The sequence below is a fragment of the Saccopteryx bilineata genome, chromosome 3 (genome assembly GCF_036850765.1).
Source record: "Saccopteryx bilineata isolate mSacBil1 chromosome 3, mSacBil1_pri_phased_curated, whole genome shotgun sequence".
NCBI lineage: Eukaryota > Metazoa > Chordata > Mammalia > Chiroptera > Emballonuridae > Saccopteryx > Saccopteryx bilineata.
In genome coordinates, this window is record NC_089492.1 from 206,027,688 (window position 1) to 206,040,860 (window position 13,173).

The window sequence follows — 13,173 nt, forward strand, 5'->3', positions numbered from 1 at the left end:
GAGAGAAAGAGAGAGAGGAGAGACAGAGAGGGAGAAGGGGGGAGGAGCTGGAAGCATCAACTCCCATATGTGCCTTGACCAGGCAAGCCCAGGGTTTCGAACCGGCGACCTCAGCACTTCCAGGTTGACACTTTATCCACTGTGCCACCACAGGTCAGGCATGCTGAAGTAATTTGATAGGACCTTTGCTTCAATCTGTAAAATGTCCCTATGCTGTCTGCTCTAGTGAATCCCTGACACCTCGGTGTGGAACACCCACAGAACCCACTCAATACTCTGATATTTGCCACCTGGAAGGGTAGTACAAGTTGACCAATGAGGAACAGAATTTAGCAATGGATAAATATTTGCTGTTGCTTTTAAACCCACGTGAAAAGTTCTTTAACATATTTCAAAAGCAGCCTTAGAAGATTCTATAGGATCATTAGCCAATCACCCATAGGGTGGCCAACCCCTTAACACATCCTTGACTTGGCTTCTTCTTCCTGCCTGAATGCCTGCTCCTTGGAGTCATACTGTTGAATAAGGTCACTGGCCTTAAGGAGAACTCAGACATAGACACCATTTGTATATGTCTTAGCTTTAGCAAATGTTATTTTCCCATAAGTTAATGTACAGAATATTTGAAAAGTTATTATTGCATCAGTGCTGGGACTAAGTTGTTTAATGCAAAGAGTCTAGAATCCTGGGTTCCAACAGAGTACTACTTCTTTTCAGATGCCTTAAGTAGAATGTTAAATCTCTATTAATTTCTTTCATTGGACCTTCTAATCTCCTGTTGAAAAAGAGCAAATGCAAAATGACAAGTATAGAATGGCATGGAAGAGGGAAGTGGGCATATTCCATGAATACATTAATTTCTATAATTGCCTACTCAAGATTTAATAATAATTTAAAAAAGAGACAGGGAAATTTGGAATGCTGGTTGTTAGACCACTTTTCCTATAAAGTGCTCACTTTGTTCAAGCAAAATGTAAAGTTTAAGGGAACTTATTCTTAATTTTCAATATTTATGGTGACTATCCATGGGTAAACTGCAGTTGAAATGTGGTGGAAAAAACACATTGGCCAGGGGTCTTGTTACGAGGAACTATCTTGTAAAGTTAACTTATTTTGACAACTTCCAGATGTGCTTCCTCTGACCAGAAATACTGAAATAGTGGAGCATGGCACAGATCACAGAGACATGATTTCTTGCTATACAGAGGAGGAGTGTTTATAGAATCAATTGTTTTCTACTTAAACAAACTAAAATTAGAATATATTGATTTTAAATTAATATTTTTGGTAACACTGCTGTTTATTTGGGATGTTATGATTTATTATATTACATGCAAGAAGGAACCAATCATCCTTATTCCTGTGCCTCTGTTTTCCCTTCTCTTTAGTTTTTTGTTGTTGTTGTCATCCTCAGACATTTTCTTAGCCACGTGATGGCTGAAAGAGATGGTCACTCTACATTCTCAAAGCATATAGCTCACCATCTTCACAGAGGGCTAGTAGGTAAGAGATGCTCTTTATCTCCTTATAACATATTCTAAAACCATAGTTCATTTTTCTTTGAGGGAAGCCTGCTGAGGGTCTTGTAGGCAGTGAGGGTATAACCCTGGTATCAGAACACCCAGAGGAGCTTCCAGCTTTCTAAAGAGGTATCATAAAATTCTCAAAAAAGTTTATGATGTAACTTTTTAGAATTTCTTCAAATTGTAAGCCATGTGTGCTATTCTATCCTTTTTCTAGTTAGACTGTTTTAGAATGTATGAGTGACAACATAAATAGGACTTAAACCATCAAGAAAGATTAGCACCACTGTTATTAAAGATGTCAAAGTAGTTTTACTGGCTTTACCACAACCCATTCCCAGCTACGCAAGCACAGGAAGCAAAGACTCTGGATCTTTGCTTTCACTTTATTTATTTATTTATTTATTTATTTGTGTGGGCACGCACATGTGAGAAAGAGACAGACACTAAGGGAGAGAGAAGCATCGACTTGTAGTTGCGTTACTTTAGTTGTTCATTGATTGCTTCTCATAGGAGCCTTGAATAGGGAGCTCAAGCTGAGCCATTGATTCCTTGTTCAAGCCAGTGACCTTGGACTCAAGCCAATGACCAGGGCTTCAAGCCAGCAACCTTTGGGCTCAAAGCTGTGACCCCATGCTCAAGCTGGAGAGCCTGCACTCAAGCCAGTGACCTTGGGATTTCAAACCTGAGACCTCAGCATCCCAAGTTGATGCTTTATCCACTGCACCACCACCAGTCAGGCTCTTTGCTTTCCCTTTAAAGAGGCACTGAGTATTTGCTGGCTTCCTCCTCCTCATGTCAAAATTAAACACCAAAGTCATGATCCATCTATTGTCACACGGTTAACAAAGGCTTCAGCATATGATTCAGCATGTGGTTCATGCCATAGTTCCTCCATCTCTGCTTTCTGTATTTTTTTTTACATGGAGAAGGTGAAGCTATCCTGTCAAGGAAAAAAGATTTGTCATTAGAAAGCACTAGTGATAATCCTAAACTGTAAAAATTTCTTCTGTACTTTTTAGTGACATTCATTTAATTTGTGTGTTCATGCCACAATGCAAGCTACTTTAGTGATACACCAGGAGTTGGCAAATTTTTTCCAGAAATACCAGATAGTATATATTTTTTTAATAGTAAATACTTTAGACTTCTGGGCCACACATCTCTATGGCAATGATTCAACCCTGCCATTTAGGGCAAAAGCATCCATAGCCAAATAAAACTTTCTTTGTGGACACTGAAATTTCGTTTTCTCTCTCTCTTTTTTTTTTTTTTTTTTTTGTATTTTTCTGAAGCTGGAAACGGGGAGATACAGACAGACTCCCACATGTGCCCGACCGGGATCCACCCGGCACGCCCACCAGGGGCCACGCTCTGCCCCTCCGGGGCATCGCTCTGCCGCGACCAGAGCCATCCTAGTGCCTGGGGCAGAGGCCAAGGAGCCATCCCCAGCGCCCAGGCCATCTTTGCTCCAATGGAGCCTTGGCTGCGGGAGGGGAAGAGAGAGACAGAGAGGAAGGAGGGGGTGGGGGGGTGGAGAAGCAAATGGGTTCTTCTCCTATGTGCCCTGGCCGGGGAATTGAACCCGGGTCCGCTGCACGCCAGGCCGACGCTCTACCGCTGAGCCAACCGGCCAGGGCCGAAATTTCGTTTTCATATATAGTAATTGTCATGTGTCATAGAATATTATTCTTTAAAATTTTTTTAATAAATTAAAAATGTGAAATTTTCTCTTAGCTCACTATGTACACAAAAACAGGCAGCAAGACTGATTGGGTCCATAGACTAGTTCACAGTCCCCTGATGCACCAATATCAAATTTTGGGGAGTTAAGTTTACCATTGTGCTTAAAACTTCAATTGTGCCTGTGCCTACGTTCTAAATTCTATTGTAGTATTTGGGTGGAGGGGCAGGGATTTACAACCTAACTGTAAAATTCTTTTGGGGGATGAAATTTTGTATTTATAAATTAAAACAGAGAAGACAATTGTTCTAAATCTGAAAAATCACTAACACTAAACAGCAATTAACATTGCCATATTAAACTATCTTGACAAATTGTCTTTAAAGTAACGGGCATTTACATTTTTAAGTTTTTAAAATAAAAGCTGACTAATTATAATCTTATTCTGGAATATTAGAATACACAGAAATATTCAAAGTTTTATACAATATTGACTTGTCATTTTTAAATTTTACTCTCCAGCATGTTTCCTTCCCAGCCAAAAGACACTAAAACAAAGGCCCTGAGCTTAACATTTCTAGGGGCTTTTCAAAACCTTAAATCATCTTCTTAAAAGATAACAAGCACTTGAAAGTCAAATCATTATGAGTTCATAGTAATGGATATTTTCCCCATGAATGGCTGAACTGAAATTGTCAGCCCATTTCAGAGTTGTACCAGATGCTAGCAAATTTCAGTCCCTGGAGTTAAAACTTGACACATAACAGTACTTGCTCCTTGACCTCCCAATCTTAGTGTTTTACTTTATATTGGAGCCTAGTTAATGCAAAGGATATCTCAGCTTTCATAAATTTGTGTTTAAATTTCAAAAAAATATGACTTTGGTTCTATGAGCATCTCTGAATTTTAGTAATAATAACAGGATTTATTCTAGAGTATTTGAAAGCTGTATGTTTTAGGAGAAGAATATATTACTTGTTTTCTTTTCATACTACAATCACCTTCAACTATGGCATGTTTATTTCATCTTATAAATACATTTCTCCCTTGGTAGATTTCCATACATTTTTTTTTACAGAGCTTCCCATTCTTCATGTTTTTAATTTTGAAACTGGGTTACAACTACCTAAAGGTACACCACAAAACTGGTAGATGAACAGGTAGGTAAGGCAACAAGATAGCTAGATAATTATACTAAATAGCTAGGCTTCCTTTTTTGTTTGTTTTTACTTAATTCTGTGCTATAAAACTTCTCTTTAAACTATGTTACAAAAGAATAGCACAAAAATCAGTATCTTCCTTTCTGCCTACCCAGAGATGGTCCCATGTAGCATTGTTCTTGGTTCCCACATAACTTAAAGGGAAACTTTCATAATGTCTGGAGCCCTTGATGTACTGCAGATGAAGAAGGAGAATGTCCTCAACTTCTTTGCAGTAGGAACCTACTTAAAGGACATCAGCCTTGACTTCCAAATGAAACAGTACATCTGCAAAAGGCAAAGTGAATCTGAAGAGAACCTTGGAAAAGCCTCTGCAGGCAGGTCATGTCATTGTTGCCATTGAAAATCCCACTGATATCAGTGTCATTGACTGGGAACACTGGCCAGCCGGCAAGCTGTGCAGGAGCTTGCTGCTGCCACTGGAGCAACTCCTCTTGCTGGTACCTTGCTCCTTGAACCTTCACTAACCAGATCTAGGCAGCCTTCCGGACCAAGACTTACTGGTGGTTACTGACCCCAGCACTGACCACCAGCCTCTCACAGAGGCGTCTTATGTTAACTGCCTACTATTGCTCTGTGAAACATACTCTCCTTGGTGCCAGGTGGACATTGCCATCTCTTGGAACAACAAAGGGGCTCACTCAGTGGGTTTGATGTGGTGGGTGTTGACCCAGGAAGTATTGCACATGCATGGCACCATCTCCCGTGAACACCCATGGGAAGTCATGCCTGATCTTTTACTTCTACAGAGATCCCAAAAAGATTGAAAAGGCTATGACCAAAGAGGAATTTCAGGGTGAATGGACTGCTCCAGGTCCCAGGTTCACAGCTGCTCAGCCCGAGGTCACGGACTGATCTGAAGGCCTGCAGGTGCCCTCTTGTCCATCAACAGTTTCCCACTGAAGACTGCAGTGCTCAGCCCATCCCTGAAGGCTGGTCTGTAGTCCCCTCTGCTAAGACCACTGAGTTAGTAGGAACCACCACTGAGTGGTTTTAAGCCTCAAAAAGGAAGGAAATTCTGACATATGTCCAACATGAATGAACCTTGAGATCATTATGTTAAGGAAATATACTGGGCACTAAAAAAACAAATACTATATGATTCCACTTCTATGTGGTACCTAGAGTCAAATTCATAGAAACAGAAAATAGAATGGTGGTTGCCAGAGGTTGGGAGAAGCAGGAAATGGGGAGTTATTGTCTAATGACCGTAGAGTTTCAGTTTTGCAAGATGAAAAGTGTTCTGGAGATGGATGGTGGTGACTGCTACACAACAGTATGAATATACTTAATACCACTGAAATGCACACTTACAAATGGTAAGACAGTAAAGGTTATATGTATTTTACCACAATAAAAAAATTTAAAAATATATAGTTGAGGTCTATTATAAACCAAGACCTTTGTAATAAGTCCTGAATTCAAATGTTGTGAGTTTATCTATCTTTTCCTAAAGCTCATTTTTCTGGACCATAAAATAGGTCCAATAATTAAAAGAATTAATGAGATAACACATGTTAAGATCTTACTACAGTACCCAAGACAATGCCTATGACAGTGTCCATTAAGTATACAGCTCACAAAAATTAGGGGATATTTCAAAATGAATATGAAGTGATAAGAAAAGCGTTTGAGCCTGACCAGGCAGTGGCACAGTGGATAGAGCGTCGGACTGGGATGTAGAGAACCCAGGTTCGAAACCCCAATGTTGTCAGCTTGAGCACGGGCTCATCTGGTTTGAGCAAGGCTCACCAGCTTGAGCCCAAGGCTTGAGCAAGAGGTCACTCGGTGTGCTGTAGCCCCCAGTCAAGGCACATATGAGAAAGCAATCAATGAGCAACTAAGGTGCTGGCAATGAAGAATTGATGCTTCTCATCTCTCTCCCTTCCTGTCTGTGTCTATCTGTCCCTCTCTCTGTTTCTCTCTGTCACAAAAAAAAACATTTGATTTTTTTTTATTAAACAAGAACATCAGAAAAGCAAATGACAAGTCAAAGAAAGTTGTTTGATTATGCAAATGAGATGGAAAACCAACTTTTATTTTATTGGTAAAATGCACTATGACTATACAAAAGGCTGAAAGTACTGGAGTATCTGCATGTTCCCTGATCCCCTAATTTTTGTGAGCAGTATATATCCCCTTCTCTTCCTCTAATTATACCAATAATTCAAATATACATTAAATGGGATGGAGAGGAAATTCTTGGAGGCTTTCCCTTATAGCAATGCTATTGAACTTTCCTAATTTCTTTTCAGGACACCAGGATGTAAGGGAAGTCCCCAGGTTTAGTTGTTAGAAGTATGCCTCCCAGTGCCACTTCTATGCTCTTTTACCTATAAATGCCCATTTTCACCACTATTCTAATTTGAGACTAAGCTTAAATGTGATTAAATACTACCTCAATTACAGCTGGACCCCAAAGAAAGCACTGGGGGTTAGAACCACTTAACCAAGTTCTGTCTCAACTGTCACCACATTCTTAAATACAAACAGGCCTATTTCCAGGAGCAGCAGGCCAAAAAGAAAGGCGTGCCACCAGCTGTCAGAACTCCTGTGAGTCCACACCTTGTATACACAGTGTCTGTTCTGTTTATATTCTTCCACCATTGATCCAGAGCATACTCTCTTGTGCTGGGTGCGTTCTCACAGGAGAGATGTGTCTGGAGCAAAGTGCCATGGTAGTGGTCCTTTTAGGACCACGACTTTGACTGCTACCAACTCTCATTTTCAGAGGAAGCCAAAAAAAAGCAGAGTTGAGTGTCAATCCATCACCCAGACAAGCAAGACACACATAAGAAGCTCCTCCTGTGTCAGGGTTTCAGGCTGTCTACTCCCCAACAGGGACCCTTAACAGGGACCCCACTGCCCACTAATGCATCTCTCCCCACAATGGCTACATTAGAAGAAGGGATGTCTTTTTAATTGGCTAATTTGTTTCTACATCCACTCTTTAGAATCACTGACCTAGTTATTATTGCTTCAACTGTTTTCTTTTACAAAGGAGACCACACTTGGCAACACTAGAAACAACATTCATGTGGTCACATCAGCAATGATGAGAACAGGGTTGCTACTTTTGCTTTCTTGTAAACCTTTTAGTTCATAAACAAACTAGATACTTGCTCTCCTTTCAACATCTCCCAAAGAGAAACATAAACAAAACAGAAATGCCTTGTATACAGTGTAAAGCCTCATGGATGAGTATTCTAAAAAATTGAAGCTTTTCTAAGGAGACCATTTCAGATGATCTATTTCAAGTTCTCACTCTTGTTCTCTCTCTAAACATTTATTGAATAGCTCACTCAACTTATCGCCTCTTCCACCTATAGTTTATTTTATACACTCTCCCTAAAGTGATCTTAATAAAACTCAGGTTTATTTTTCCCTCTTCCCCGTTTAATACCCTTTGTTAGCTCTCTGCCACTCTCATTTTAGAATAGCACATAGTAAGGTTTAGGATGAGGTCCCTGTCTACTTTCTAGCTCAATGCCTACCAATCTTTCTCTATTCATACAAAAATAATTTTGAACAACTTATAACTCCCGGAACACTATTGTCTGTTTCAGTCCACATAGAATGCTTAAGAGAACGCCTCTTCCTTCTCCTGTTCACCTGGTGAACTCCTATTAATTTTTCAAAACCCAGCTTGGACTTTGATTGCCTCAGAAAAAGTGCACTTATTCCCATTTCACTCTTTCATTTACTTGACAAATTCAATAACATTTGACAAATATTTACTGACCTACTTAATATATGTCAAGTGCTGTGCTAGGGAATCTCATAACCACTGTTGTCATTCTGGCTCATACTCTCAGGTGCCAGGCACTGTTCTAAATAATATACATTTGTTAAGTCATTGACCTGAACAACAAGTCTATAAAGTAGATACTCTTGCTGTCACCATTATATAAATGAAGCAACTGAATCCAGAGAGATTTAATAGCTTTCTCATGGTTATCCTGGCAGTCCAGATTTAAAGTGTCTGTTCCTTACAGACCTTGTTCATATCATAATAGAGATAACAAGTCTACTGAGAAAGATTGACATTAACAAGCAATTATAACAAAAGGTGACCAAAGAAGGAATATAGGATGTTAAAGAAGCATGCACCTGGAGACCTAACCTATTCAATTGGTGAGGCTTCCCTGAGAAAGATGTGCTTAAGGCTGGGTCATGAAGGATGAGTATAGAAACTGTCCACTTCAACCCTTACACAGACTGTCAAGTTACATGAGAGAGGACTCTTCTTAGTCATCTCCTTACACAGGACCTATCCTATTGTGGGCATACCAAGTGTGAGATGGTATTTATTAAATGAATAAATAACTCAAAATGTTAGGAGTCTTCTCTGAGCTCTACCAGAGGCTTTAAAAACTTTCTTATCTAATATGTAAATAACAATCCTGCAAGGCAGGTATTTTCCTCTCCCACATTACTGATTGGGAACCTGAACTTCATTTCATTCATGGACTTTGTGTATCTAAAATTCCTTGCAGTTCCACTGCAGCTTCCCAATCAGCTCATGGACAGCTCTTTGACTCTTAAATAATTTATAATTTTATTTTTGAAATAAACATTTTCCCCATGAAACTCTAAGTGTTGTATCATATATATATTACAATGAAAGGCTAAGATTTTATGTTATACTGTGGGTGTTTATTTCATTTAATTGACTACTTCTGTCTTAGCCCATTCAGGCAGCTATAATAAAAATACCACAGACTGAGTGGCTTAAATAACAAACACTGATTTCTCCCCATTCTGGAGGCTGGAACAGTCCAAAGGAAGGCATAGGCAACTTGGGTGTCTGGTGGGAACATGCTTCCCAGTTTAAGAACAGCAGTCTTTTTCCTATGTCTTTACCCAGCAGAAGAGGTGAGCAGCTCTTGGGGTCTCTTTTATTAAGGACATTAATCTCATTTCTGAGGCTCCACCCTCATGATGTAATCAGCTCCCAAAGCCTTCACCTCCTAAATAACATCATATTGGGGATTAGGTTTCAATATCAAAATGTGAATATAAGGGGGATATGCACATTCTGTTTTTAGCAATTGTCCTAAGAGAAAATTTCTGTTTGTACTCAAAAGCTATATATTTGCTTTATCTTTATCCTAGGTTGTCTATCCTGGAAGAGTTTCTAAGAGAGTACCTCAGCTTAACAGTAAAGGTAAAAAAAAAGTGGGGAGGGAATAAGTCTTCAAATAACTTTTCTTTTTTATATACTCTTCCTTCCTTCCTTCCTTCCTTCCTTCCTTCCTTCCTTCCTTCCTTCCTTCCTTCCTTCCATTAGTAGGTACCTTTACAGAGAGAGAGGCAAACTTGAAAGTTGTGCTAGGAACTTATTCTTTGTTGACTATACAACTGACCAGGAATTCCCCACTTTTCCCAGAGTGAGAGGCTGCACCCAATTCAAATTTCCACAGGCTCCAAGGCTTCCATTTGCTAGATACCTAGTTTACCCTAGATGAGTTGTCTGTAATCACTTGGCATCTAAATACAGATTGCCTGGTGCCCAAGTAGTTTGAACTCCACTAATAAGATTATTCTCATGTGTTCCCTATAAGAAAAGAGAACAATAAGAGGGCAGGAAAACCTTTACTACAGCACGGACCCACAATCTCACTGGCAACAACAGATCTGTGGCTTTTCCTGCTAACCTTAGTTAATAAATTTCCCCAATAAAATTAATTATTTTACCCAGACTATGTGACTCCAACACTGTAGAATTCACTCTTAGCCACCTTGGAGGACAGCACTAAACTTTTTTTTTTTTTGAATGAAATTTTTTGCTTTACTTAGCAATCAGGAGTAGGAGGTTTTGAAAGGGTGCTGTGTTAGGGATAGAGGGATGTGTTCTGCTGACAATTGCTTCAGGACAAGTTAGGGATTTTTTTTTAAATACAACCAGATGCTCACAGGCCTGTGCCCAGGTAGAGAATGGATAACTGTCCCTCTCTCTCACTACTGCCTTCACTGGAAAATGCACAAGTGTTGGGGCATAAAGAGTAGAATTGTTAGTCCTGAATCACAACTACTGTTGTGTGAACATATCAGGTTCTTCTTTCAACTCAGCTGTTTTTCAAAAAAAAAAAAAATGCCACGTTTATGTAACTGAATCAATTTCATTTACCTCTGAGCCACCATTTTTCTGAGATAGTAGGGAATTTCATTCTCTGCATTCCTTCTAGCTCTTGCCAGGATTATGCAAAGGAGCAGGGATATGCAAAGGAGCTGTCTTACACAGCTCCATAGCACTGAGGAGACTGTTCAGCCCACCTGGGTCCTGCTCCTGTGCCAACGGAGACAGGTATCTTGGCAGGACAGGAAGCCAGTCTTCCTGTAAGCACTACCCAGTCACTTCTCCACTCAAGTCTTCCATGTTTGCCTGCAGGGGACAGGAGCTACCAAGCTCTGTCCTTGTGCCCATTTGAAAGACCTCATCCCCTTTTCCATTTACTTTTTCCCTTCCCCAAAGAATATTTAATTTATTTACTCATTTACTTACTTACTTATTAAGATTTTATTTATTGATTTTTACAGAGAGAGAGAAGGGGGAGGGAGCAAGAGGTATCAACTCATAGTTGCTTTACGTTAGTTGTTCATTGCTTGCTTGTCGTATGTGCCTTAACCAGGCAAGCCCAGGGTTTGGAACAGGCGACCTCAACATTCCATGTCGATGCTTTATCCACTGCATCACCACAGGTCAAGCCCCACAGAACATTTAGAATAAGATTAGAATGAGCACAGCAATTTGTATTTTACATGTTCTCTTTTCTACTTCCACTTTCTCTTCTTTTTTAATTTCTCCTTACCATTCCCTATCACTTACCTTTGAAGATGAAGGTTCAAAATCATTGGAGAGCAGCTATTTGCAGGCCCAAGGTGGTGCATTATAGCTGACATGCAAAACCTGAAAGATTGGAGAGGGCCCTAGGCCGCCTGGAGGCAGTATCGCATGCCTCTGACAGGCACTACGGATACAGAGACAGTGCTCCAAAAACAGGAGCAGTTACCTAAGTGCAAGCATTTGACTCCTGGCTTGCTGGTCCTGTGGCAGAGTATAGTACCAGATGATCAGCAACGAGATTGGAAGAGAAAGGCAGAAACATGTGTAAATGGTCCATACAAGTTTGAAGTTGAAGTGAGATCTCTTGGTTACAATCTCTCAGTGCCAGCCACCAGCAGGTGATAAGCTTTCTTATTTGTTGGCTCCCATCTCAGAGCAAATCCAAGAAGTGACAACCTTTCGGGAGAAGAACCAAGGAAGCAAGTTGTTCAATCATTTGTTAGCTGTCAGTGAAAGTATCCAGCCATATACAGGTTATGGCTCCTAAGCCTGGTCCTTATGTGAAAGAAATGAATGATGCTGCCGTGTTTTATACAAACTGAGTCCTCAAGAAGTACAGCAGTATGGATAAGAAGCATGTGGACTGGGTCTAAACTTACTTCAGTATATGGACAGAGCTGCAGACTTTCATTAAAAAGACCCATACCTCTGCAAAATGAGGCCTGTGGCAAAAGAACTGAGTGGCTTGCTCTCTGGACCCTCTGCTGGATCAGGTCCTTTTCCCACCCCATCAGGCCCATTTCCCTTAGTGCCTCCCAGTTCAGCATCAGAGGACTCTGCTTCATGCTCAGTACTGTTTGTACAGATTATCCAGGGAGACAGCATCACACATGCCATGAAACATGTCTCTGATGAAATGAAGACTCACAAGAACCATTCCCTGAAGGCTCAGAGTGGTCCTGTATGAAGTGGCCCCAAACCATTCTCTGCACCTAAACCAAGAGGAGTCAGCCTACTCCCTAAACCAGCTGCAAAGAAGGAGGCAGCACTACTTGAACCGGAAGACAAGAAATGAAGAGTGGATAATCAGGAGAATGTTTCCGGCCAGGTGATTGATTATACAGAGCTGAAACAAGTCAAGGTTGTCAACACAACTCTGCAAATCAAGGGCAGAGTTAACTCCATTATAGTAGATGACTGTGAGAAACACAGTCTGGTGTTTGACAACGTGTTGGGCATTGGGGAGATAATATTAGGGATGTCAACGTTCATGTAACAGGTAAAACGCCAACCATTTCCACCAACAAAACAGATATCTGCCACATTTGCCTAAGCAAGAATTCTTTGGATTGAGAGATAGTCAATGCCAAATCTTCTGAGACGAATGTCCTCGTTAGTACCGAAGGCGATGACTTTAATGACTTCCCTATCCTTGAGCAGTTCAGTACGCTATAGAACGGAGTTGGTCAACACAAATTACTGGATAAGCGATGTGCCACTGGGTTCTTTGCCCTCTCACCCACATGATGGGATAAATCTGTATCAAGGAGGTTCTTTACTAGATTTTTTCTACCTTTCTGCTGTTTTTCTGCTTTGAGAGGCACTGCTACCTGCCTTTACTGAATTACACTTCAGGCTGAGATTGGGTGGGAGGGCAGGTCAGCTGAGTTCCTGCAGGAAGGTGCAGCTTTTCCCTATCAGCTCAACCACATGGCCAGTCCATTCTTAAGGAACTACAGACCAGGGCTGATGTGTTTTAGCTTTTAGTCTTCGGGGGTTATTTTACTAGCAAACAGTTTTTTGGGAAGAATAAAGCAATCCCCAGGATTTAACAGCTCAGTAAATTCATACACGTTAATCCTTTCCTAACAATCAGCATGAAGGTAGCAGAAACTGGTGTGATTGCAGCTGGATCTTTAACCAGACTACTTTTTCACCATCGACAAGTGAGGGAAGAGT

The 13,173-nt window shown here is 40.5% G+C and overlaps 2 pseudogenes; both read left to right on the top strand.

Moving 5' to 3' along the window:
* Positions 1–4,581: 4,581 nt before the first annotated feature.
* LOC136329979 (small ribosomal subunit protein uS2 pseudogene) lies at positions 4,582–5,424 on the top strand (annotated as a pseudogene).
* A 234-nt stretch (positions 5,425–5,658) lies between these two features.
* On the top strand, positions 5,659–12,741 carry LOC136329981 (adenylyl cyclase-associated protein 1-like; annotated as a pseudogene).
* Positions 12,742–13,173: the final 432 nt, after the last annotated feature.